This window comes from Acomys minous (assembly GCF_964271855.1).
Source record: "Acomys minous genome assembly, chromosome: 16".
Classification (NCBI taxonomy): domain Eukaryota; kingdom Metazoa; phylum Chordata; class Mammalia; order Rodentia; family Muridae; genus Acomys; species Acomys minous.
In genome coordinates this window covers 12,216,614-12,229,773 of record NC_140498.1, presented here as the reverse complement: position 1 = coordinate 12,229,773, position 13,160 = coordinate 12,216,614, and the positions used below count along the sequence as shown (strand labels likewise).

At 47.9% G+C, this 13,160-nt stretch overlaps 1 long non-coding RNA gene across 1 annotated transcript; it reads left to right on the top strand.

The window, feature by feature from the left end:
* Nucleotides 1-315: 315 nt before the first annotated feature.
* On the top strand, nt 316-2,867 carry LOC311586412. The gene is made up of 2 exons (XR_014775529.1): nt 316-487; nt 1,494-2,867. It is a non-coding gene; the product is annotated as an uncharacterized lncRNA (long non-coding RNA).
* The last annotated feature ends 10,293 nt before the right edge of the window (nt 2,868-13,160 follow it).

Genomic DNA, 13,160 nt, shown 5'->3' with positions numbered 1-13,160 from the left:
CTCCGCTCCGTGCTCGCCCGGCCTGGACACGGGGCCCCGGCGTTAGCTTTGTGAGCCTTCGCGGCTGGTTCGGGATGCGCGCGGGACCGGGCGGGACCCGGGCGCTGGGAGCCCGTTCGGGTGGCCACTAGCCCGGGAGGCCGGCCTGGGGCGCCGCTCCTCTTGTGTGGGCGCAAGGAAGGGCTGGTCTGGCGGCGCTGGCGAAATGCCAGAATTGGGAGGAGGAGAGATGAGGTGGTGGTGGGGGGGCGGGTATGGGGGGGAATCTCCCTCTGACCACGCGCATCCAGTGTGTGCCCGTGTGGCCCAACCCCTTCCAGCCAAAATTCCATTTCAAAGCCGGCGCTTCCAGAGCTACCCAGATCCGCACGGCTGGAGATCCACTGTGCACGGCCGAAGCGTCGGCCCGCGCCTTCGCGCCGTGTAGATGATCTCTGTTTAAGGAGGGTTGTAGCACTCTGTCCCTCTGAGCACTAGGACGGTCCTGGTGAGTACGAAGAGAGAAGGTTGCCAGTCTTGAGAGTGTGAATCAGGGAGCTTGTTGCTGGCTTAGTGAAAGATACGCTGCTAAGAGAGACCCGACAGACTTCCACTTGAGTCACGGAGAGTGCGGGACCACCAAGAACAAGGGCATCTGAGCCGATTCTTGCTGTATCTACCCTGTGCTGAGTAGAGTCCATTTCCTCTCCAAGTCTGGACAATGGAACCGGACTGTCAAAGGGAAGAGGCAAAGGAAGTTCCGCCTAGCCGGGAGCTACTGTGCTGATTCAAGGATAAGTGGAAGGAAGTCAGGTCCGTTAAAGAAGTGACAGACGGAGACACTCCACCACCGACACACACTGCTTTTGTCTTGTGGGCCTACGTGTTTCCGTTTTCTTCTAATTGGGATGATTACTTCCAACTAATAGGTATTGAGTCAAGTGATTGAGTAAACGGGGTTATTTATTCCCCAGGTGCCGCTGATCTAAGCAAGGCTCACCCAGGGCTGGGATTTGAGGTTTGCACCCTCCTTTATCTAGATTTACAGCTTCTTGCCAGTCCCTTTTCAAGAACACGAGCCAGGAAGCGCAGCCTAGAGCAACCAGAGATCCCCAGGCAAGCCTGAAGATTACCTCAGCTGTGCATCCTGAAGGGCTACTGTTAAAACCATAGTCTTGCCTAGCCTCAAGCAGGTAAAGCGCAGGGGCGCTAGGTGGTGAGATGGCGAGATGGCTGATAAGCCTCAGGTGGACTGGTTTTTTGCTTTTTTGTTTTCCCCAAACACAGCTCTCCTTCAGTTCCTTCTCCAGACCTCACACCTCTCAGCATGCAGGTCTCTTCTCACTGTGTGGCATTGGCTCCAAATACGCTTTTATCTTCTGTTTCTTCTTCATCGAGCCCCGCACAAGGAGGACTAGTAGACTGGGTTCAGGAATCAGAGCACCGGTGTTAAGTGATGCCCACCAAGGCCCAGTCAGGTGATCTCAGGCCTACCTAACCTTTCTGTGCTCCAGGTGCCTCATAGAGAAGACTGATGCTGTCTGCTTCGTTTCGTGGTCATTCAGGAAAGGTGCCCTGAGCGTCCACAAGGCGTCTGCAGTTGGAAGCTACCATCTGGATCCCAGGACACATCTGTACACAGTGCTGGCCACGTGAAGGACAAGCAATGAGCATTCTGGTTCGCTTAGCCACAGGAAGAATCCAAAGCAGCCGCAGCAGCTTCAAGACGGGAGCACTGAACAGGGTCTGGGAATTGTCACCTCACTGTGTTAAAGAGTAGGGTGGGGACATCCTCGCAAAGGTGGTCTTTGAAACGAAGGAGTGGAGGCGTTGGGGCTCTGGGGTTCGGTCAGGAGTTCTGGGTGAAGCCGCGCGATGACACTCTGCTTATAAACCCTGCTCTGTTGTCACCGGTACATGTTTGTCCCACCAATGTCCCCATCTCTATTACCACTAGTCAGACAAGAGTGACCGCTTTGAAGTGAGGGAGACTTTTCCTCTTGCCAAGAATGAGAGACGACAGACTTGAAAGCCAACCTCTCACGCCTTGGGTGTGGGGATTAAATAAATGGGGGGAGCCAAGTGCCGTGGTGCATGCCTACAGTCCCAGCACATGGGAGGCTGACGCAGGAAGATGGAGAGTTGGAGGCTAGCCTGCACTATGCCGCTACATTATCTAGTAGCTGTCCACCTAGGCTACATAGGCAGACTCTTATCTCTTTTTGTTTTGTTTTGCTTTTGTTTTTTGAGGCCGGGTTTCTCTGTGTAGCCTTGGCTGTCCTGGACTCGATTTGTAGACCAGGCTGGCCTTGAACTCACAGAGATCCACCTGCCTCTACCTCCCGAGTGCTGGGATTAAAGGTATAGGCCACCACGCTTGACTCAAGACTCTTTAGGGGAAAAAAGAAAGATGGAAAATCTACTAATAAAATAGGAATGTTCAATTTTTTTTCCTCTGGGGGTTTCTGGAAAATTTCCACGAGCATGGAAAATTTGCATTCCTCCTATGGTCCTTGGTAACTATTACCTGTCGGGAGCTAGGAGACACTTTATCCTGCAGGTGGGAGAGCTTCGCTGCATCTTAAATGAGCTAGATCTAGCCAGTCTTGAGCTGGCCCACCAGAAAAGGCACTTAGGACTTTAGACACCCAGCTCTCTGAAAGGATTACAGAGAGAGAAATTTAGCTAGGTCACTGAGGCAGAACTCAGGGTGACACAAGAGGAACCTAAGAAAACTCAGCTTCAAAAAACTAGAAGTGGGGGTGGGAAGTGCATGTCTTTATTCCTAGCATTAGGGAGGCAGAGGCAGGCGGATCTCTGTGAGTTCGAGGCCACCAGCTCTACAAAGCAAGTCCAGGATAGCCAGGGCTAACACAAGAAACACTGTCATGACAAACCCATTATTATAACTAATATGGGTTAATAAAAGCTTTTAAAATTATATATTGTCATCAACTGACAGATGCCTTAACAAAAAATAGGGGAGAAAGCCAAGAAGACAGGCTTGCTTGCTAGGCTGAAGTATGCTAAGTCCAAATCAATGACAAGTTGGTTTGTGTGTGGGGTGGGGGGTTGTTTTATTAATTGCCCACATTAAATGATGGGGCACAGTTTTGCACACCTGTAATCTGGAGGTGTCCAGAACAGCCAGGACTGGACTGCTTGTTTTTTCGAGACAGGGTTTCTCTGTGTAGTCCTTCCTGTTCCAGACTCACTTTGTAGACCAGGCTGGTCTCGAACTCACAATGATCTGCCTGCCTCTGCCTCCTGAGCGCTGGGATTACAGGCGTGCACCACCACACCCGGCTTGAGTAGATGATCTTGAGGATGCTAGGTCGGACACTGAAGTGGCCAGTGAATGGCTGTTAAGGGGACTAGAGATAGCCCAGGAAAAATTTGGCTTTGGGTCAATCACATTCCCAACTCAGCACAATCAGAGAAGCTTTAAATCAGTCCATCAGGATTGCTGAATCTTCAGAACAGGTGTGTGCACATCCCCCTCTCCCCCTGTGTTGTCTGTCCCTGTCCCAACGTTTCCTTTCTCCCTCCACCTCATCTTCTGGAAACTTCTGTTGTACTCCTAGAGATGGAGGAGGTAAGAGGTTGCTGCTGGCTCATTGTTTGGGACACAGGTTCTTGCATTCAGAGCAAAACACTAAAAAGAACCAGGAATGTTAGTTACATAGGGCTGTCTCCTCAGCTGAGATAAAAATCAAACACCTGCATTCTCTCCAGAGGATGGAAGTGGCTTTTGTTAATGACCTGGCCATCTTTTTTTTATCTGTGGAGGCAAGCCTCACTCACCTTTTGCTTTAGAGGCAGACCTGACCCAAATTCCTCAGAATGAATATCCCAGACTCTTTTTCTCCCTGGGCTGTTACCCGTCCTTAGGGGAGATGTCAGGTGTACTTTATGGTCTGCTGATCTCTATGCTACCGGTCAGAGACCACGCTAGGTTCTAGGCCTTTTAGCTGTAGAGCGCACCCTCCCGGCCCTTACAAAAGATTTTCTCCATAGCGTGCACCTGGAATTGGACTGGTGGTTGCCTGGGAAGCTTTTTCCAAGTTGTCCTGGGTTTTAAATATGCTGACAATGAACCAGCCACCTGGCAATAGACTCCTGGAAACTGATGAAAGCAATCTGCGCTGGGTTTTCACTCTCTGCAGGGTCCCCTCAGCTGATGGGGAGGGAACCCAAACCATGGGTCCCATCACAGGAATCCAAAAGGAGAACTTAGCCAGGTGGGGAGGGGTGAAAAGAACTAGGGCTGAGGCGCCTTGCTTGGTGGGCTAGGGAACAGCCCACTGGCAGAAGGTGTGACTAGATTGTCACTGGCCGTAGGGACAGAGGCACAGTTGTACTCCATTCCTGCTGCAGTCTGAAGGGCTCTCTTTTCCCTTAGCGACCTTCACTCGGGCCGAATGTGTTAGTGGCCTCAGTAAAGAGACGTTTTAAAAATAAATTATTTATTTTATACTTTATTTAGTTTTATTTTATGTGCATTTGGTGTGGGGGTGTCAGATCCCTTGGAACTGGAGTTACAGACAGTTGTGAGCTGCCATGTGGGTGCTGGGAATTGAACCCGGAGCCTCTGGAAGAGCAGACAGTGCTCCTAACCACTGAGCCATCTCTCCAGCCCCATAAAGAGACATTCTAATGTAAATTTATTTATTTTTTTTATTGTATTATGTAGTTGAGTGTTTTGCCTGCATGTGTCTGTTATAATGGGCATGCAGTGCCTATAGAGACCACAAGAGGGTATCGATTCCCTGGGAATAGAGTTACAGAGCGCCCAAATCCACAAGTGAGTACTTGGGATTAATTTGGGTCCTCTGGAAGAGCAGCCAGTGCTCTTAACCATCCCTGACTGAGCGATCTCTCCAGTTCCCCTCCTCGTTCTGAGATAGAGTCTCATGTGGCCCTAGCTGGTCTGGAACTCACCTTGTAGCTCGAGCTGGCCTCCATCTCACAGAGATCTGACTGCCTCTGCTTCCTGAGGCCACCAGCCCCATCTACAGAGAGTTCCAGGAAAGCCATGTTTACACAGAGAAACCCTGTCTCAAAAAAAAAAAAAAAAAAGATTAATGAAAGGTTAACAAAAGTAAAAACAGTGCTGGAGAGATGGCTTAGTGGTTAAGAGCATTGTCTGCTCTTCCAGTAGGTCCTCAGTTCAATTCCCAGCAACCACATGCTGACTCACAACCATCTATAATAAGATCCGGTGCCTTCTGGTGTGCAGGTGTACAATGTGCACCCAGAACATTGTATATGTAATAAGTAAATCTTAAGGAAAAAAGAAAAGCAAATTTAATTTATTTTTAAAAAATTTTTAATGTAAAAACATGTGGTAGCCCACACCTTTAAACCCAGCACTTGGGGAGGCAGAGGCATCTCTCTGTGAGTTCGAGGCCAGACTTGTCTACAAAGTGGGTCTAGGACAGCCAAGGCTATGACAGAGAAATTCTGTCTCAAAACAAAAAAACAAAAAACCAAACAAACAAAAAACAGTAAAAAAAAAAAAAATCTATTGAATCACTGAGTTCAAGGCCAGCCTGTCTACCAAGCAGTCCATGCTGGCCAAGGCTACACAGAGTGTGGAGAGCTGCGATGTGCCACGCCTTAACATGGCGCAGGCTTCTGCCTTCCGCCTTCCGCCTTCCGCCTTCCGCCTTCCGCCATCCCGACGGCGAGCGCTCTCTAAGATAAACAAGTCCTTATATGGCAAAAGGCTGTGCAAGGGTAACTGGTGATCTGATGATGAGCAGTCCTGCTCTGACGCGGACCTATGAGGAGGTGGCGCCTGGCATGAGCTGATTGGCCCTTGAGTTGTACTTAAGCTTGGCCCTTCCCTTCTTCGGGGCCCATTCCCACTGAGCTTAATCCTGAGTAAAGATCTTGAGAAGAAGTCTGGTTGTTGGCATCTTATTTCTGCTGGACGGTGCTGCGCCGACAACAGAGAAACCCTGTCTTGGAAAAACCAAACAAAGAAAAGGGTTGGTGCTAGTAACTGAAGGTTAAATAGCGTTTTGGTCCTGAGTAAGCAGTTTACTTACTGTCTTTAAGGAGCTGTCCTCTTGGAAAGCACAAGCCATCCCTGGAAGCAATCTCGACTTTTAGCATACTTTCTCTCACACACCTCAGTCATTCTGCCTCAGGTTATAAGAACTAGCCTTACCTTCTCAGTGTCTGGTGTGGGTGGAGTGCTCACAGCCTATGAGTGGATAGTCAGGCATCCGGAAGTTATGAAGCTTTAAGAGATTTACAAAGGCCCGGCATGGTGGCTTACACCTTTAATGCCAGCACTTGGGAGGCAGAGGCAGGCAGATCACTGTGCATCCTAGATCCTACAGCCTCGTGTGATGAAGTCCAATGACGTTTCCTGATTCCATTCCACATACTCATCCTGGAGTTTTCATCCTTCATATGTTGTGTTTCCATGTAAGAGCGCAGACTCACTTGTGGCCTGTTAACTTATGTGAGCAGACTGTTCCTGAAATAGGCCCCCAGACCTTAGCACAACTGACTCCATGATGGCAGTGACATTCGGGCTGTGAAACTCAACATGCAGACAGCACCACCTGCCAAAGTGAGAACAGAGAGCTGACCTATCAAAGTCCACACTTCTGGCAATGTCTCTTAAATGTACTAACTTTGATATTTGGCTTCTGTAGTTCCCGCTTCTGGTTAACTGTTCTTGCTAACTGAAGTTTGTTGACCCACGATATGTTCTTTTGTGCTCAAAAGCTCACCTTGAGAAAGGCTTGGGGCTACACTGGTATCCCAAAACCCCAGTGTAGTCTCCAGCCAGCTAATAAAGATTTTCTATTTGCTTAAGCCTGTGTCTAGGTAGTCTTCTCTGGTGGTTACTCAACAATATCCCTCCATCAGATGAAGGTGTAGAGCACCCCCACATCTGTCTCCTTAAATGGGGGAGATCATTGCCTAATGGTTTCCATTCATAAACTGTTGATAAAACACCTGGTTCCTATGGATAAAGCAAAATTGTAGTTACAAATACCTCAGCACAAGCCGGGTGTAGTGACGCATGCCTTTAATCTCAGCCCTCGGGAGGCAGATGCAGGCGGATCTCTGTTAGTTGGAGACCAGCCTGTCTACAAAGAGAGTCCAGGACAGCTAGGGTTCTAGGAAACCCTGTCTTGAAAAACAAAATAAAAATATCTCAGCACAGAGCAAAAGACAATTTTCAGCTGCTGTTTATCATAACCATTTCCCCCACACCTCCAGGCACTCGGAACTTTCAAATGTGTTACCTACTTGGCACTTCTGACATCGATGCCTCTCTGCCGCTGAACACTTGAACGCTGGCATGGTGTGACAGGGGCTCTTGATTATCAACTAGATATACCTGGACAGAGGGACCTTCAGCTGCCTTCATCAGATTGGTCGGCCCAACAACCTGTGCATCTTTATAATCAGCATCATTATTCTTGTTAATTGGTGTAGAAAGGCCTAGCTTACTATGGCCTGTGGGTGACACCATCCTTAAGTGTAAAAAGTAACTTACTCACCTGATGGAATTGTCTCCCAGGCTTATTGTCTCTGTTTGCTAACCTAGGCCTAGCCCTGGAAGCTTCTAGCCGCTGTACAATTTAATCTAGGCCTGGAATGTTTTCAGCCTCTGAGACTTCCTGCTGAATAAGCTCACCCTTTTAGCTCTTTCTGAGCTCTAACTAGCTGGCTCAAATTCCTCTCCTAGCCGATTGATTAAATCTGACTTCTTTCTCAGCCTCTGATGTGTTCTGCTTGGCCTCAAACTAACTATAGGAATCTATTTTAATCTTCTGGCTCCTTCTCATTCGCTTGCTCCTTTTGTCTTTACCTACGTCTAGTTTGTTCCCTCTTCAACCTCTCTCCGTAAAACTCTTCCGGTAAAAATTGCCTCTGAATCCCACCAACTGTACCGCCATGAATTCAACTCCCCTGCACTGCCTCTCAACTCACTGACCCAACTGAACTTCCTGAATAGACTAATTAGAACTCAGAGATCTGCATGCCTCAGTCTTCTGAGCACTGGGATTAAAGGTATGTACCACCACGTCTAGACCTAAGGTTTTCTTTACCTGAAACTTGCTCTATACCAGGCTGGCCTTGAACTCAGGTCAGCTAGCCTCTGTCTCCTGGAATTAAAGGCCTGTCTGTATTCCAGATGGATCACACAGACCTAGACGGTCTTTGGGTATGATCTCTTGCCCGAGCAGCCATGTTCTGGATTCAAATTCCTCTACATTTAGGCAGGTGGGCTGGGGCTGTATATGAAAGCTAGTTGAGGGAATGTCACGTAAGCGTTCGTCCCTGGTTTCCGCTTCAGTTCCTGCCTCCAGGCTCCTGCCTTAGTTAACTTGATGATGAGCTATACCTGTTAGGTAAAATCAATACTCCCCTCCCCATGCTTTTGGTCATGGTGTCTATCACAACAGAAATATAGAACAGATGGCTAACTCTTTTGTATGTGTGTGTCTGAGACATGGTCTCATGTTGGCAAAAAGAACCTTCTGGCCATCCTTCATCCACTTGCCAAGTACTGAGATCATAGCTGCGTCCTGACATCATCATAGCTGTGTCCTGACATCATAGCTGTGTCCTGACATCATAGCTGTGTCCTGACATCATCACAGCTGTGTCCTGCCATCATCATAGCTGTGTCCTGACATCATAGCTGTGTCCTGCCATCATCATAGCTGTGTCCTGCCATCACCACAGCTGTGTCCTGCCATCATCATAGCTGTGTCCTGACATCATCATAGCTGTGTCCTGCCATCATCATAGCTGTGTCCTGCCATCATAGCTGTGTCCTGACATCATCATAGCTGTGTCCTGCCATCATAGCTGTGTCCTGACATCATCATAGCTGTGTCCTGCCATCATCATAGCTGTGTCCTGACATCATCATAGCTGTGTCCTGCCATCATCATAGCTGTGTCCTGACATCATCATAGCTGTGTCCTGACATCATCATAGCTGTGTCCTGACATCATCATAGCTGTGTCCTGACATCATCATAGCTGTGTCCTGACATCATCACAGCTGTGTCCTGCCATCATCGTAGCTGTGTCCTGACATCATCATAGCTGTGTCCTGACATCATCGTAGCTGTGTCCTGACATCATCGTAGCTGTGTCCTGACATCATCGTAGCTGTGTCCTGACATCATCGTAGCTGTGTCCTGACATCATCATAGCTGTGTCCTGACATCATCGTAGCTGTGTCCTGACATCATCGTAGCTGTGTCCTGACATCATCGTAGCTGTGTCCTGACATCATCGTAGCTGTGTCCTGACATCATCGTAGCTGTGTCCTGACATCATCATAGCTGTGTCCTGACATCATCGTAGCTGTGTCCTGACATCATCATAGCTGTGTCCTGACATCATCATAGCTGTGTCCTGACATCATCATAGCTGTGTCCTGACATCATCATAGCTGTGTCCTGACATCATCATAGCTGTGTCCTACCATCTGGGTACTACTTTCATATCAGTGCACTATCATGTGTGTTTTGGATTTTTGGGGGCAGGGTTATTTGTTTTTGTTGTTATTGTTTGTTTTTTCATTGTTTCAGATGGAACTCTGGCCTTCCATTGCTAGGCGCGTACATTGTGCTGCATCTCCATGCTGGATTTATACTTTTGTTTCTCTGCAGACTGGGAACTAATGCAAACACCCAGGCTGACTATCAGAATCACTTGTTCCTTCATGGTTAGGAATAACCATTATGTTTGAGGGAACAAAAGAAGACTAAGGAGTAAGTTGGCTAGCCATCTGGAAAGCTCCGCTAGAGCCTGGGAGCCTGAACTTAATTTCACCTTATGATCAAAATGGAATCTGAAAACAAAATGGCAGTACTTAGGATAAGTCTCATAAGATCCCAACACCTCAGCAGGTGTTTAATCCCAGCACTCGGGAGGCAGAGGCAGGCGGATCGCTGTGAGTTCGAGGCCAGCCTGGTCTACAAAGTGAGTCCAGGACAGCCAAGGCTACACAGAGAAACCCTGTCTCGAAAAACCAGAAGAAAAAAAATCCCAACACCTCCAAGTAGAGAGGAAGGTTCAGTCTCTGAACTGCTGTCTGCGCTACACAGGGGAGCTGCATGCTGCCAGGGATTTGCCATGTAACCCAGAAGCTATTCTTCTGTCTCTGTTTCCCAAATATTCAGATTACCCTTTTTTTTTAATTTGTTGCTTCTAGTAGCAGATAATCAATACCGATTAATTCCCCATCACCAAACTTCATAATTGAGTCAAAAGAGGCTACAGTCAATAGGTTCAGGAACACATTATCTGGAGGAATTTATGGGACCAAAACACTTGGTCCATGACTCCTAGTTTTGTGTCTCCCCCTGTCTGGGTGGAGGTGGATGAAAAAGAAAATAAAAACAGGATAATGTTATAGAAGATTTACCAATAAACCTGCTTAGCAAATGCCAAGTTATACGAAAGTAAATTTAGCTGAAGGAGCAGGGCCTCGCCTGGAGCCCTGAGAGAAGCAGACGTCTTAGCAACTGTAAAAGATGAGGGAACTAGGGCTGTGCTTCTAGCATAATTAGGATTCAGATTCACCAAGGATCTGTTCCCTTTGGAATTCACTCGCCTAGTCATTAAGTCTTATCCTTTTACCGGGAAGAGCGAAAGGCAGCCAGGCTGCTCAGAGAAAACGACTTTGACTAACGGTTACCGAGAAGAGCATCTGGTCTGCCTCAAAGATGGTCGTGATAGGATTCCTGCTTTGCACATCTTCCCATTTGACCAATAAGGACCCAAATTTGCAGTTTCTGTTTCTGTGAAACCTGTTAAATTGCTTGAGGTGTAACTTGGGGGGTGGGGGTGGGAACCTGAAAAGCCATCTGCAGATAAAAGCATATGTAAGCCTGGTGGTTGTGGCATACACCTTTAATCTCAACACTCAGGAGGCAGAAGCAGGCAGATCTCTGTGGCTTTGAGGCCAGCCTGGTGTACAAAGTGAGTTCCAGGACAGCCAGGGCTGAAAAACAAACAAACAACAAACAAACATGTATAAGGCACAGTGCTCAACCCATGAAAATAATGCTTTCATTCTGTTTCTGGCAAAGCTCCTTGAACTCCTTGAGAAATGTTGGGCACTCAAACTCAAAATCTTTTTTGTTGTTGTTGGTTTTTTTGGGACAGGCTTTCTCTATGTAGCCTTGCCTGACCTGAAACTCACTCTGTAGACCAGGCTGGCCTCAGTAGCCTTGGCTGTCCTAGACTGTGCCACCACGCCCAGTGATAAACTCCAAATTGTCTCCCCTTTATTTCTGTGTGCTTGGAGTGTCTTCTTGCTGGGAAAAAATTAACCTGCCATTTCACAGGGAGGAAGGGTAATCCAGATCTCTCGGATGCTCACTCTCCTTCCAGGTCCCTGTGGGACGCTTGACTTGGTGCTGAAAGCACCATTTGCTGTTTCTTCTCCATAACTGCAGTAGCTCTGCTGGCTCTCTGAGTTTTGTAAGCATCAGAATATATTTGTTTGCTTGTTTTGAGATGGTTTCTCTGTGTAGCCTTGGCTGTTCTGGGCTCACTTTGTAGGCCAGGCTGGCTGAAAACTCACAGAGATCTGCCTGTCTCTGCCTCCTGAGTGCTTGGATTAAAGGTGTGCGCCACCATATTGGGCCCTTTTGGACTATATTAACAAAACTCTATTCTCCATCAACCCCAAAGCCTAGTGCTATCAGATAGCAGCTGAAGTTTGCACTGAGAGTTCTCAGTTTTGCTGTAACTGCCCACTCCATGTTTCACCAATCAATGTTTGTTTGTTTTGGTTTTCTTTTTTTGGTTTTTCGAGACAGGGTTTCTCTGTGTAGCTCTGGCTGTCCTGGACTCACTTTGTAGACCAGGCTGGCCTTCCTGGATCCCGAGTGCAGGGATTCAGGAATGTACCACTGCTTGGGGCTCTAGAAACAGAATTCTTATGAGATTCCGGGTGGCCTTGCTCAACCATTACTGGCCAGTCCAGAAAGGAATGTCTGCTGATACAGTCTATCTCCTAGCACAGTTGGTCTTGCCTTGGGCAATCAGTTTTAGGCTGGGCAGACTGCAGACCACTGATGGTCCCGCCTGAAGCTGTATTCACTTCCTCATCCCTAACACTCACACCCTCCTTAACGGGTCCCAGCTAACCTGTTCTCCATTTCCTGCAGCCCAGGGGCTGTTGCCCGCTGGATGTGCTAAGAAACACTCTCGGGTCTGTTGAGGTCAGATTCTTATCTGCTTCTGCCTCTTCCTGTTATCACACTGGATGCGCCATAGTCACTCCCATTTGTCTTCGGAATAAATGAACTCTTATCCTTCTTGAGGTGAGAGCTGTGGTTTTGTTTCAACACTGTCTAGATTCATCCACAGCTGTTGGAGCTGCGACTAGCTTAGCCAGAAGTTCACCTTCTAGTTTCTAGGGTGAAAAGTTTTTGGTTTTTTTGTTTGTTTTGAGACAGGATTCTCTATGTAGCTTTGGCTGTCCTGAACTTGCTTTGTAGACCAGGCTAGCCTCGAACTCACAGAGATACACTTGGCCTCTGCCTTCCAGAGTGCTGAGATTATAGGCATTGCTACCGGGTCCAGCTTGAGGGAAAAGTTTTTTTCTTTGTTTGTTTTTTAAAGATTTATTCATTATTTATACAGTATTCTGCCCACATGTGTGCCTGCCCACCACAAGAAGGCACCAGATTGCCTTACAGGTGGTTGTAAGCCACCATGTGGTTGCTAGGAATTGAACTCAGGACCTTCAGAAGAGCAGAAGGTGCTCTTAACCTCTGAGCCATCTTTCCAGACCCCATTTTTTTTCAAGACAGGGTTTCTTTGTGTAGCCTTGGGTGTCCTAGACTCACTTTGTAGACCAGGCTGGCCTCGAACTCACAGTGATCCTCCTGCCTCTGCTTTCTGAGTGCTGGGATTAAAGGCATGTGCCACCACCACCCAGCTCTTGTGTGTGTGTGTGTGTGTGTGTGTGTGTGTGTGTGTGTACAGGCCTGGCTGGCCTGGAACTCTATGTAGACTAGCTCATAGAAATCCACCTAGCCAGGCAGTGGTGGCACACACCTTTAATCCCAGCACTTGGGAGGCAGAGGCAGGTGGATCACTGTGAGTTCAAGGCCAGCCTGGTCTACAAAGTGAGTCCAGGACAGCCAAGGCTACACAGAGAAACCCTGTCTC